This window comes from Giraffa tippelskirchi, chromosome 7 (assembly GCF_054371585.1).
Source record: "Giraffa tippelskirchi isolate mGirTip1 chromosome 7, T2T-mGirTip1v1.2.pri, whole genome shotgun sequence".
Taxonomy (NCBI): Eukaryota; Metazoa; Chordata; class Mammalia; order Artiodactyla; family Giraffidae; genus Giraffa; species Giraffa tippelskirchi.
Genome location: NC_137281.1, coordinates 117,184,091 through 117,194,917, shown reverse-complemented (window position 1 = coordinate 117,194,917; position 10,827 = coordinate 117,184,091). Strand labels below are relative to the sequence as shown.

Genomic DNA, 10,827 nt, shown 5'->3' with positions numbered 1-10,827 from the left:
TGTGATTAAGTTTCCTGGGACTTTTGCCTCTACCAGCATCTAAGTGTGCTGGGCACACTTAGGGGGCTGCCTGGATCCCACATGCAAATCTGGGATAAGTTGGCCAGAAACCCCACATTCAGGGTGAGTCCCAGCTGTCTGAAGGTGAGGGGAGGCTTTAAGGGCTGTGCCTCGTCAGCCGTCAGAGTGATGGAGAGGTGAGAATACGGTCAGTCAACAAAGAAATAGAGAAAGGGAGGTACAGTGTCTAGATTGAGTTAATCTGATCAGGAGTTTACCTATAAGCAGAAAATGTGTGCCAGTAAGCCCCAAGGAATCCGATGGCTAAGGGGAAAAGAGCAGGCTCTTACGGAGCTGAACCTGCCAATCCTCCAAAAAGTCCTTACTGATGACTGAAAGTCAGAAAGCTCACTGCATAAGCCAAAATCCCAAACTGGTTATCATAGAATCAGCACAGTTTATACAGAGAGGATTTGGGATTCTCGATGTCCTTCCCAATACATCATGAGACCTTTATCCTACCCCAAACTCACCCCAAGCCATTGTGTAAACTCAAAAAGATCTCATCCTTTTGGACCTCAGGTTGCTTATCTGTACAAGAATATTAGTCTTGTTGATCCCTGAGGTCCCTTCTAACAGGGATACTCTATGGTCTGTGCTTGATACATATATTTGTGAGAGCATGAAACGTCATGTCAGTAGTATGCTCTGAGAGTCTGCCCTGGAAATCTAGGCACAGGTGATACAGCCATGGTTGAAACAGGCAAAGGTCCTACTCTCATGGAGCCTTTATTGCAATACAAAAAAACAAAAAAGTACATATACAGTGTAATGCCAGGTAGTGAAAGATGCCAGGAAGCAAAATAAAAAACAGGGAAAGATATGGGTTATTTTTGTTTCAACAGCCAAGGAAGGCCACCTTGAAAGGTAACATTCTAGCAGAAATGTGAATAAAGTGAGGGAGCAAACTATGCAAACATTTAAAGAAGGTAATTCTGAGAAGAGAGAAAGAATCACGTGGGCAAAAACTCTAACATACAAGAAGAGTTGGAATATTCAAGGCTGGTGTGGCTGGTGCAGAGAGCAAAAAAGTGGAAGGAGGAATTAGGAGGCTACTGCTGCTGCTAAGTCACTTCAGCTGTGTTCGACTCTGTGCGACCCCATAGACGGCAGCCCACCAGGCTCCCCCGTCCCTGGGATTCTAGTACAGGCAAGAAATGACAGTAGTTTGAACTAGAAGCACAGAAATGATAACTTTATATGCCAGCCACTTTTCTAGTACTTGTCTAGTACTTATCTTAACTCATCTAATCCTCATACAACCCTGTGAGGTTGGTACTTTATTAACAGATGAGCAAGGAAGAAAGATTAAGGAATTTGATCAAGGTTACACAGCAAGTGAGCAGAGGAGGCAAGAGCCAATGGAACGGGGCAGGCTGAGACTGGTAAAGTGAAAGTGAAAGTCACTCAGCTGTGTCCAACTCTTTGCAACCCCATGGACTATACAGTCCAGGGAATTTTCCAGGCCAGAATACTGAAGTGGGTAGCCTTTCCCTTCTTCAGGGGATCTTCCCAACCCAGAGATTGAAGCCAGGTTTCCCACATTGCAGGCAGATTCTTTACCAGCTGAGCCACAAGGTAAGAAGAGCTCAAAAGCAGGGTACGAGGAGCCCGGGCCGGGGCCCGGCACGCCGCCCGCCCCTCACCACAGCCCCTCCCTCGTCGTCAGGCCGCGAGGGCAGCGCGCGCGAGCCCAGGGGGAGGGACAGCGAGCGAGCGAAAGAGCGCCGGGAGGAGGCGGCCGGACCGAGCGAGCGCCCGCGCGTGTGGCGTGAGGGGAAGCCGCTGCCCGCCCCCCCCTTCGCCTTCCCTTCTCTCCCCCTCCCCGCTCCCCCCCCCCCGACCGCGGAGCAGCACCATGTCGGCGCCGGCGGCCAAAGTCAGTAAAAAGGAGCTCAACTCCAACCACGACGGGGCCGACGAGACCTCAGAAAAAGAACAGCAAGAAGCAATTGAACATATTGATGAAGTACAAAATGAAATAGACAGACTTAATGAACAAGCCAGTGAGGAGATTTTGAAAGTAGAACAGAAATATAACAAACTCCGCCAACCATTTTTTCAGAAGAGGTCAGAATTGATCGCCAAAATCCCAAATTTTGGGGTAACAACATTTGTTAACCATCCACAAGTGTCTGCACTGCTTGGGGAGGAGGATGAGGAGGCGCTGCATTATTTGACAAGAGTTGAAGTGACAGAATTTGAAGACATTAAATCAGGTTACAGAATAGATTTTTATTTTGATGAAAACCCTTACTTCGAAAATAAAATTCTCTCCAAAGAATTTCATCTGAATGAGAGTGGTGATCCATCTTCAAAGTCCACTGAAATCAAATGGAAATCTGGAAAGGATTTGACGAAACGATCAAGTCAAACACAGAATAAAGCCAGCAGGAAGAGACAGCATGAGGAACCAGAAAGCTTCTTCACCTGGTTTACTGATCATTCTGATGCAGGTGCAGATGAGTTAGGAGAGGTCATCAAAGATGATATTTGGCCAAATCCATTACAGTACTACTTGGTTCCTGACATGGATGATGAGGAAGGGGAAGGAGAAGAGGATGATGACGATGATGAAGAGGAAGAAGGATTGGAAGATATTGATGAAGAAGGGGATGAGGATGAAGGTGAAGAAGATGAAGATGATGATGAGGGGGAGGAAGGAGAGGAAGATGAAGGAGAAGATGACTAATGGAACAATGATGGATTCCAACCTTTTTTAATTTTCTCCAGTCCCTGGGAGCAAGTTGCAGTCTTTTTTTTTTTTTTTTTTCCTCCTCTTGTGCTCAGTCGCCCTGTTTTTGAGGTCTCTTTTCTCCTTTATACCATGGTTCACAACTTATTGGGGGGGGGAATACCTTGAGCAGAATTCAGTGGGAAAAGAATCTCTACTCCTTTCTGTTCCAAATTCATTTTTATCCCTTCCTGTCTCAACAAAAACTATGGAATCAACACCACCATGCTCTGTGGGAAAAAAAGAAAAACCTTCTGCTCCCTTAGCTCTGCTGGAAGCTGGAGGGTGCTAGGCCCCTGTGTAGTAGTGCATAGAATTCTAGCTTTTTTCCTCCTTTCTCTGTATATTGGGCTCAGAGATTACACTGTGTCTCTATGTGAATATGGACAGTTAGCATTTACCAACATGTATCTGTCTACTTTCTCTTGTTTAAAAAAAGAAAAAAAACTTTAAAAAATGGGGTTATAGAAGGTCAGCAAAGGGTGGGTTTGAGATGTTTGGGTGGGTTAAGTGGGCATTTTGACAACATGGCTTCTCCTTTGGCATGTTTAATTGTGATGTTTAACGGACATCCTTGCAGTTTAAGATGACACTTTTAAAATAAATTCTCTCCTAATGATGACTTAAGCCCTGCCACTCGATGGGAGAATCAGCAGAACCTGTAGGATCTTATTTGCAATTGACATTCTCTATTGTAATTTTGTTCCTGTTTATTTTAAAATTTTTCTTTTTGTTTCACTGGAAAGGAAAGATGATGCTCAGTTTTAAACGTTAAAAGTGTACAAGTTGCTTTGTTACAATAAAACTAAATGTGTACAAAAAAAAAAAAAAAAAAAAAACAAAAGCAGGGTACATTTTACAGGAAGGTTTAACAGGACTTACTCTGGGATTGGATATGGGGAGTGGGATAAAGAGATGACTCAATCTTCTCCAACCTGCAAACACTTATTTGGGGTGATACATTCACAAGAGAGAAAGCAATCAGTTCTTTGTGAGTGTGAGAAAGAGTCAATTAGGCATGTAACAAAGGAGTAGGCACACCAGCTGCCACCTTAGAAAGGGATTCAGTTTCATTGGCAATGGGCAATCTCCATTGCAGAACTCGATACATATGTAAGACTTGACTGGCAGTTTCAAGGACAGGGTCCTGCCTCCACTCCACTATACAGATCTAAACCACATATAATAGAGGTTCACACCTGCAAGCATTGGATCAGTCACTGTTGAGCGTGAAACAGCCCTTTATCATACAAAGATGTCTTGTTTGTTGGTTTCCAGTGTTATCAAAAGCCAAAGAAAGATATAAATCTAGATGACGAATCTTGCTATATAAAAAAGATCTTTAAAGACTCTGTTCTTATGGGAAAAAAAAAAAAGAAAAGAGAATACAAGGCGCCACACTGTACACCTGGGAGTGCTTTCCCTGAACTCTTGGGTATCAGCAGAAAATTCAATAAAATTCCTCAAAGCATTTAAATGGCTCAGTGTCAGCAAAAAGCAAGGATGGTAAAGAGATTTCATCTTGAATGCCATTTCAAAGGCTTGTTAGTGGCTGCCTAGCAGTTCGGTGATAAAGCAACGTGATCAATTAGCGATGTCTGCCAAGGTGTAGAAAGAAGAATGGATGCATGCATGTCAAGTATTTCCATCTTTTTTCCATAGGGAGAATTCTAACTTGTGAAGCTATTCAAAAGTATTGACTTAGTTTCCCTATCACTGAAGTACATGTCTAAGGGAAGCTGCTGGGTTAGTCATCATTACTACTTCCTGTGACTCCATCAGAAGGGCATAGGCATATGGGGTGAGCTTAACTATCTTCTTTATACTTTTATGCATTGCCTGAATTTGCACAATCTTACCATGTTATTTTTGTAATGATAAAAACTCATTTTATTTAAAAATAAAGTATTTTGAGGATAAGCACTCTCTTAGGGTTAAGTCTGAGTTAGAAAGATTATAGGGACAATAATCCCTCTTTAATGTTAGTACCCCTTGTATAAAGTTTTTTAACATGGGAGTTTTACCGCTAAGACTTTTCATGAAATAGAATTCCATTCACAGTGTAGAGTAACCCAAAATCACATCTGTAAGAGACAGTTTAAAAAGGTAGACAGGAGAGGGAGAGAAAGTACAAATCAGAAATCAGGAAGAGAAAGGAGGACAAAAGTAGAATTTTTGCAAGTAAACTTTAAGAGAAGGACAGAAAGCTTAGAGACTATCACATCAGACCTAGATGACCCTCTGATCTGGCAAGAAGGGTAGGAGTGAGAGGCCTGGAGTCATGCATGAAGGTCTCGGGCAGCACTATTGCCAGCACACCCCCAAACATACAGAGGTTCTCTGAGCCACAGTCAGGCACACAAGCTCCAGAGAAGGGAACCCTGGGTCTGCTCCTTACTGGATGTGTGACCTTGGCTGAGTCACTCAATCTCTTTGTGCCTGTTCCTCACTGGTAAAATGGGGATCATGACTACACCTATGTCAAAGGGTTGCTGGGAGGACTGAATGAGTCTGTCCAGGTAAAATGCTTAGAACAGTGCCTGGTACAAAGTAAAATAAATGCTCAAAGCATTTAGGCTTGTTAAAAACAACAAAAAAAAAGAACTTTAGAAATAACTAAAATCAGTAAATTAAGAGTCTCCAAAGCTTTTTCCATCTCAAACATCAAAAATGCTTCTGTTTCTGTGGTTAGGGTGGGACCTAGGGGACAGATCAACACTGTCACAAAATAATAGCCTGAACAATTAAACAAAGCAGACTACATTTGAAAAACACGAAGGGGCATATTATTTGCAGCAAAACTAAATGAATTGATAAATATCCTATTGAAATCCTCAAAAATTCTAGTAAGTAAAGGAGAGTACGAAGAATTTAATTGTACATTAACCATTATCACTAAATTAAGACACGTGAAACAATATCTTTTAGTTTGCTGTCCTAAGTAGTCTAGGTTAGTAAACACATGAAACCATATTGATAATGGTTTTCATAAGTTTATTCATTACTTGTGCCTGATCTTATTTTTCCCATAATTCCTACAGTTTTTTAACCATCTATCTCCTAATAAAGGAGCGTTTTTAAAATAACACTCACGAATAGGGCATGGCTAGACTTAAAAGACTTCCCTGGTGGCTCAGAGGTTAAAGCGTCTGCCTCCAATGCAGGAGACCTGGGTTTGATCCCTGGGTTGGGAAGATCCCCTGGAGAAGGAAATGGCAACCCACTCCAGTATTCTTGCCTGGAGAATCCCATGGACGGAGGAGCCTGGTAGGCTACAGTCCATGGGGTCGCAAAGAGTCAGACACGACTGAGCGACTTCACTTTCACTTTCAGACTTAAAAGAGATGTTGAAGCCAGCCTTTCTGAATGTTAACTAATGCAATATGGCTTTTAATCTTTTGGGGTTTTTATATTTTTTAAATTTAATTTTACAAAGACTTTTACCAGGGAACCCCTGGAACATTATTTATGCTATTCTTCTTGAGGCATAAAATGTAAGAAAATATACAAGAAACTCCTCCCAATTCACTGTTGGCCCTGATTCCAAATTTATCTTTCTGCCAACAAAGCAGCTCCACCCTGATAGAAAGAAGCCTGGTCTTGGGGCATGGTGATCTGGGCTCAGATCTTAGGTCCATTATCTTTATACCATGATCATTACATTAGGTCTTATTACCTGTGTGAATCCAAGCAAGTTCTTCCGCTTTCCTCAACCCTATTTTTCTTTATGTTAAATAGAAAACAAAGTAAAATCTAGTACTTGTGACAATTATATGAATTAGCATATACAGATAAGACTGATGTTAGACAGTATATTGTCTCTGACCCTCTCCTCCTCCCACCCCAACCCCTTGCAAAACAAAACAAACTTAACAAGCTGAAGACAGATGAGAAAACACTGAGCCAGGGAGAGTTCAAGAGGAAATAAAGCCACAGATAAAGGAGGCTACTCTCTTCCTTCCACTCAGGAATCACAAGCTATGAGGATGCCAAGTATCTAAGGGGGTTAAGAAATATGGAGAGTCTGGAAAGGTTGGCTGTTTTCCCTTTCCCTCCCATTTCTCCAGTCTCGCACTGCTTTTCTCTCACCTCCCTCTGCTTGCCCACACCTGGGCTTCCTTGCATCCCTTCCTTTCCTTCCCTCCTCCTCATTTTGGGTAGAAGTTGTCTTCTGTTGCAGATCATTTCTCTTTGGAGACTAAAACAGATCCACAGCTGAGATCAGAGGAAGAGAATGAAAATCCTGGAGTCTTTGCCAGGCTGCAGGGAGAGGCAGCAGAAACCTCTGAGTCAGTGAGGACTCAGTCACACTTCAAATGGAGCAGGATTCAGCACACTGAAATAAGTCAATGGTAAACTGTTACACATGCTGGGGGAAGCTAAGTCAGGGAGGTAAAGCCACTCTACCCAGAAGTCAGGAAATTTCAGCTAAAGCACAGACGCCTGCAGCTCCCAAACTGAGATGGATAGCAGGTTACGGAGCCCGATAAAGCCACCGCCAACACTACCGCATGTAGCTACACTGGTCAGCATCCACCACAGCCAGAGAAGAACGTTTACATCCTTTTCTTCCAATCATCACATAGGAAGTATCTTTACCATGCTAGCAAATGTAGTTCTCAGGCTTGAACTACATATCATAGTTGGAACACTATGATAGAGCAGAGACCATAAAGGGAGAAGGCATGGTGTTCAAGGCCAGGAAACAACAGCGGGCATAAACCCACATTATGTTATTCTAGCTATTCGTTGGTTGGTTTGTGTGTTGATAGCTTAGCCAAAAGAATCAAGAAGTCAGAAAGCTAAAGTAACAAAATCTACACCTTGGCTGGAGTGTTCCTTGTATCAGTACTAAAGGATTGATTTTTTTTTTAAGAATTTTACATTTGCCTTATATATAATGAATCTAGGAATGGGGATTTCTTGGATGATACAGTTTTTGAAATCCATTTTTAAAAATTTTAGCCAGAGTCTAGTTAGGTTCTGTTCCCATTCATAGTGAAAGGATGGGATGGGAAATGCTATTTATTTTATATCCTATGGTTAGGCAGCTTTCAAAAGGAACTGACAGTCAGTTCAGCACTGACACCTAAAGTTGTGAGCCAAAGCTCTTCTAGAAAATCTAGAAATGATTTATCTTCTTTACTGATCAATATACAAACAGAAAGCCAAGCAGTTAAAGATTAGTACCTAAGAAGGGAAGCTCACAACCACTCATGTTGAAAGTAATATGACTTGGTTCGGCAGATCTCTGAAATTTTCTTTTACCCAACAGTTTACTCAACCAACTTTAACAGTTGGTTAAAAGTAGGTCAAATCATCATTGAGATTCATCAATTCAACTCACTAATACAAAGGCATTTAGTTAGTCCTTAGAAACAGATGGAGAATATACAGTTGTTAACTCTCTTTAATGTCCTCTTCCCTCACATTCTATTTTATTTTTATATGTGCTAATAGGAATTCTACAGCTTTCAAGATGGGTTGATCTATCCATATTAGTCCCCGGTTTAACTGTTGGAATGAGGAATATGATCATATCACTAAACACATCTGAGAGAAGAAAATTTTCTTTAAACATACCCCAGAACAAGACAGTCATCATGAAAGATATCAATACATCTTAACACATCATAATTGAATATTTCAAAACTCCACTATAAACAAAGTTTAAAAAGAAGTGGCAGGCAGATTGCGAGAAATTGTTCACAACATAGATAACGAATACTTACTATGAGTTCATTTTTTAATTACTACAAATTAAAAAATGATAACAAAATATTAAAAAGGGGCACAACAAGAAAACAGGAAACTCACAGAAAAACCCAAAGGACCAATAAACATGTGAAAACGTGCTCAATATGTAAAATAAGTAATTTGAATTTCATTCAGTTTGGGAAAAAATATAAAAATACACAATACTGAGGCATACCGTAGATGTAGAAAAACAAGTTTTTTTGTTTTTTTGTTTTTTGGTTGAGGCAGTATAAATGAGAACATTCTGAAAGGCAATTTGTCAGTGTCTATTAATATTTTAATTGTATGCGATTTGTCAGTATTCGTTAATATTTTAATTGTATACTCATTCTGACTAGGAATTGCACTGTTATTTACATACTTAGACACTTTGCAAGGAGACTTCATTTCAGTATTCTTTGTAACAACTAAAGAAAACAGTAACAAATACCCCTCAGCAGGGGAATGGTTAAATAAATACATAACCAACAGTACACAGGATGAAAAAGGAGTTAGATCTAGAAGACAAAGTTGAATTTTTCAAAAAATTGTGAACAATCCATTTGACATGATGCCTTTTATATTTAAATGTGGAAAACAGCACTTGGTTTTCTATGCTTTTTTTAAAAATAGAGAAATGACAAAGATGACACTGATCTCTGACAGACAAAATAACTCAGGTCAAAGGGGTCCAGGAGGGACGGTTGGTAACAGGGAATGTTCCTTTTTATCTATTCGAGTCGAAATTTTCACAAGGACACAGGAGTCATGTATTACTTTTGTAACTACAAATAATTTCTACAAATTATCAAACAAAAAATATAAGAACAAACATTAACATTTCTACATTCACCAAACAGAAACATTTACCTGATTCTCTACTAGACCCTTAGTGCCCAGGAATTTCCTATTTAATAGCCCAGCTTATGTGTAATTTCATTTACAAAGCCTTTTTTGACAGATCTCTAATCAGAGATATTCAGCTCTCAAATCCATGTTCATTTCTCTAATATGGCTTTTAACCCATTGCATTACATAACAATTAACTCACCCCTTCATTTTTCCCAAAACAGTGAGCTTTTCAAGGGTAAGGAATCTGAATCCATGGTCTCTAACATGAGGTCTGTCTGGTCCAGGAAAAAAAGAATAAATGAAGTCAGTGTTTAGATTTCCTCTTTGCTGAAATATAACTAGAAGCAGCCCTCATCTTTCTAAACTCCTAGCAAGATTTAACTCAAGTCATACTTTTCTTATTTATTAAACTCAACTTTCTAATCAGAACTGGGGGTATAAAGGTTTAAGTTTATTTCCCATTCTTACCTGATTTTTTTTTATCACATTCTACCTTCACTCTCCTACTTGATCTTACTGAATTAAGACAGAATAACGTATAATGTGGTCAGGAGAGTGAGACAATCCTTAAAGACCACCACCAAGCCATGTGAATCTAAATCTCCCACATCTATGACAGTGTGTGTCATGTAGTATGTGCTTAGTGAATGAATGATTGTAAATTACAATAATGACGCTCAATTAACTACAACCACAAAGTCACCACAGGCCTCAGATTCTCAAAGAAGTGTTCCCTGATGCTCAATCCACACCAACACCCCAAAAATGAGATCTTATGAACGAACTAACAATTCTTTATGGATAATATAAACATCACACATTCCATGGACTATAATAAGTGTACCTTTTAGGGACACTTAGTAAAAAGGGACCCCCATCTAGACTCTGAAAAGTTTCATTTTATATTATTTACAATTTAAGCAGTACAGTATAGTAGTTATAGTGATGAGTTCAAGAGTCAAACATCTGAGTTTGAATTCTGGCTTCTCCACTAACTCACTGGGTCATCTTGTTTGGAGGCAGCTACTTACTTGCTCTGCCCTTTTTATAATCATCTATATAAAAAAAGTCAGAATCAGAGCATCTATCTCAAGGGCTGCTAGGCAATATTGCAAACTACCTAGAATAGAACCTCCCACCTGTTTCAATGAGACCAACTATTATTGTTCCTATTGTTTCCTGGTTTTCTGTCTCACAGCAGAACAAAAACAGAATATCAGAAGAAGACTAAATATGTAAGATAAACCAAACACTAAGGATAGAAAAGAAATTTCTAGCATCATAAAGCCTATTTATTCGTGGTCCTGTATAGATCCACATTCATCCATAGTCCTAGAAGTGCTGAGAGAAAGACAACCAGGGTATACACTATTGCGCACATTAATTCACAAGACAAAACATCTAGGATTCTGCTTATACTATTTGAAAAGAGAGGGAAGTGTGCA

General features: G+C 40.0%; 1 pseudogene across 1 annotated transcript; it reads left to right on the top strand.

The window, feature by feature from the left end:
• The first annotated feature begins 1,475 nt into the window (after window positions 1-1,475).
• LOC145514870 (protein SET pseudogene) lies at window positions 1,476-3,638 on the top strand (annotated as a pseudogene). The gene has a single exon (XR_014060519.1). The product of XR_014060519.1 is annotated as a protein SET pseudogene (transcript).
• The last annotated feature ends 7,189 nt before the right edge of the window (window positions 3,639-10,827 follow it).